Raw genomic sequence first — 4,109 nt, forward strand, 5'->3', positions numbered from 1 at the left:
ATATTGGCAAGAACGGGCGAAACAGGATTGCCCATACTTAAACCGTCTATTTGAAGCCATTATTAGTCTCAAAGTGGGTTCCTCGTCATCGAATTCGAAAATCAAAACTTTTTGTTTTTGTATCAGTTTGTGCGTCATACTTATATACTGTTCACATACACTTGTATTTCTAATTTAAAACAGATGAAAATTAAAAAGAATTAGTAACTTTTGGGCCAGCCTTGCATTCCAACGTATTTAACGTGTCACTACTAGCGTTTCGTACGTTCTTAACCGCCTATAACAACCGCGTACATATGCCAATTGACCGTAGAAACGTTGGAAACTAACGGAGTAACAAAAACACTATAAAATGGAAACGTAAGTTGTGTAGTAAAGGTATGAGGCGCCATCTTTGATGTACGCAATTCAATTGTGTGTGTGTGTGTGTAAAACGCCCAGATTTAAGCTTATCTGTGACGCTGTTGACCTTTTAAAAGTCATTGTTTACCCAACGTTTTTGTGAGAACGTAAAAGCAAACTTCGTCTTGCGTGAGGGTTTGATTTTAGCGAATTCTGTTCATTATATTTGAACTATAAGAAATTAAAGTTTCGTAGAAGATAGTTTAAGATTTTTACTGAGCGACCTGTTTATCTTGTTTGTTAGTATAATTGCTGTTTGATTTTATGATAAGATATTCGTGTTGATCAATTTACTGTCGTTGTTATTTTTGTTATATATACATATTATTGATAAGTTCTAACCAAAAGCTAGCTATGCCATGATCAGAACTACATAATAAAGAGTAACTTGTAAATTAATGAATGTAATGATTAGAATACGTTGAATCATCAGTTAGGTACTCTCTCTGGTAATGACATTTTCGGTCGTAATCCCAATAATACATCACAAAGTTCAGCCATTCCAGATGATGGCTTACAGTTGAGTAAGCTGAAACATGTACAATTAATTTTTATTCGATATTATTTTCCAGTAAACTAATGTGCACTTTTTAATCGTTGTGGTGGTTACGTTTAACAACTTTTCACATCAAATCGGCAAAATTTTAAATACGGGATTCACATTAGTCCTAAGTCCACATACCAAACTAATAATGCAAAATAATTTTATAAGTGTAATCATTAATAATAATAACGATGATGATGATGACATTAAAATATTTGATACATTATAAATGAAACTAACTATTATGAACCATGGAGTATGTCACTAAATACATAGTATTTAATTCAATATGTACATGGGTACATATGTATAGTAATTAAACATGTACCCATATTTTCACATATTATGTATAATAATACACGAATTAGTGCCTTGCACTCATAAAACTAAGCAACCGGCAGCAATAAAAACCTTAGTTGATGTTCTAGTTGGACTACATGCGACAATATGCACTTCGATAAGAAGATTATGGATAACTGAAGTATCATGTCACTTTAGGAATATTTTGTTAACTTCGATGTAAACTTCTGTTAATGCTGTTTTGCCCAAACAATTCAGTTACGAATCATTATACAACAAAAAGTGTGACAGTTGCATTCTGCTATGAAAGTGTATGCCCAATATATATTAAATAGCAGTACTTATTGTGTGTGTCAGCATAACTCGCAAGCTGCGACTCTCTAACGCAAAAAAGAAGGCTATGGGGTTCTTGGTGGGCTTATGTTGATCTCGAGGCAGTTACGTGCTTCCTGATGGAGCATCTGCGTCACTCTGACGTCAAAGGTTAGGTAGACAGCAGTCTTATTGAGTCTGTCACCCATACAAGTTAACAGCACTGAGGCACTCTTTATCGAGGAAGGTTGGGAAGCTCATGTTTCGAATCTGGGACGAAAGAATGCGTCCCTTACCTCCCTTAGGAAGCCATGTTCGAAAATCACAGTTACGATTACATTTACGAAATTTTGCTTAATAAACAGGAGTAGAAAGAAAATTAAAGTACAAACAAATGCAATAAGTTGCCATGAAGCAATTGGGGTGAATAGTTATTGTTATTGTATATGAAACTGAGCGGAAAGCAAATGTTGCCTTAGCTACATTGCTTGCAAGATTTGTCATGAAAAGTAAACTGTTTCACAGGCGCATGATATAAGTGTTAAGCAATACAGAAAGTACCACTGTTTTTAAGATCTTAGGTTTTGATCTACAGTTCCCTATAATTTTGTTTATATCGATCAACTACGTAAATAAATCCAAGTCACAAACAACAAATGTAACCATGGAATTTCCATCCCAAACGTTTACCTGTTAACATTTTTATATATATGTGTGTTATAAAGAAGCCAGTGTCATTTGTTATTAAACTTATTTTTAGAATACGCTATAACTGTGGTGAGATTGGATTAATGACGGTACGTTAGTGTGTTCGGAGTTTATACAGTGGTTTATAGTGAAGCGAAAATACGATGTTATTGTACAGTAACAAGTTTGATTGAAACTAAATACATTCCTCGGTAACATTGAACTAAACCGCAGGACTTAGCAATCAATATTTGGACACAATGAAACAGTTTAGTACATAGAACTAGATAGTTTAGAGTACGAACGGCAGACAACTATACTGAACTGTTCATTATTATCAGAGCACGTCCACTTTTATACGTTAACCTGCAATAATGACGTGTCTAATGCTATAAGTAGTCGAACCAACACAAAATCTGGATCAGTCACGAAAGCCGATGATTATGTATGTTGTATTGCTGTAAAACAGCAAGCGAGTTTTCTAAGCTTGTGGCGATAGTGAATTTATTATTATTAAGGAGAGGTCACAGCTACCTAAGAAGACTATACAGATTGCTGGTTCACTGGTGCTTCTGAATAATGGGCAAGTTAATTCGAGACAATAACAATGAATAAAATATGGTGATAAAAAAAATAACGTAGTTTTAAGTAATTCTTACCCTAATTCTGATGTGTTGTAACATAAGTAAAATCACACTTCACCAACTTGATCCATTTCACACCGTAACAGCTGTCGTCAAGCGGTTTGTTTGCTAATATGAATAGCTATAGCATAGCGGGTCGCGGGATCGAAACCTTTAGCTGAACATGTTCGTCCTTTCAGCTGTGAAGGAGTTATATGTGACTGACAATCCCATTATTTGTTGGTAAAGAGTAGCTCAAGAGTTGGCGGTGGGTGTTGTTGACTAGCTGTCTTCCCTCTAGTCTATCACTCTACTATATATATATCGTATCCCAACCGGCCTGAAGAATCCTGGTATTGGGCGAAAAGGCTCGTCGGTATTGGATATAGTAGATATAATATGGTTGACAAATTATTGTATACTCTACTTTACTTTCACTCAGAAGTTCTTATTAACAATACAATTAGTGTATTTTTATACTTAGATATTTCAAAAAAGTTGTGTATAATTTGTATTCATAAATAGACTAGGTAAAAGAGGTGAGGCTAGAGATTAGCGCGAGAACATAACAACGCTAAAATCCAGAGTTCGATTCCCTGTGGTGAACAGAGCATAGATACCTCATTGTGTGACTCCATACTAAAATAACAACAAAAGAAAAAGCAACAAACAAACTAAATTGCTTTAGTTTAGACCGCCATTGTAATTCGATTTCTAGATGGTGATATTTATAGGTGGCGACACCAGCTATTGGTTTTTCAATCGCATCTGATACTTGAATGGAATTTGATTCTCCATCAGCTTTTAACAATAATCAGACCATGTGTATTCTGTAGCTTCTGCCAACAGCATGAATCAGTAACCTTTTAGCTAAGCTATACATAAAAAAAAGAATAATGTTGGTCAAGTTGAACTGTAAGGAAGAATATTCTTTTCTTTTTTTAATTATTTGTAAATAATGAACATTAAATTATTAACGAGATTCTAACGTGATTTTTATTTGGCTCGGAATAAATCTACTACAGACCGAAGTATATATTTATATCTGTATGACGTATTTATCGCAAAGCTACTAAGGCTAGCTGTCGCCGTCCCTAATTTTGAACTACTAACACCCTACAACCCACTTTCCACGCTAAGATATTGACTATCACTCTTATAACACACCCACATCTTCGAACGCTGGGAAATCTTTTGTGTTTTTTTTTTTAATTTCGTCGCAAAGACTACACGAGGGCGTA

The sequence above is a fragment of the Limulus polyphemus genome, unplaced genomic scaffold (assembly GCF_000517525.1).
Source record: "Limulus polyphemus unplaced genomic scaffold, Limulus_polyphemus-2.1.2 Scaffold5681, whole genome shotgun sequence".
NCBI lineage: Eukaryota > Metazoa > Arthropoda > Merostomata > Xiphosura > Limulidae > Limulus > Limulus polyphemus.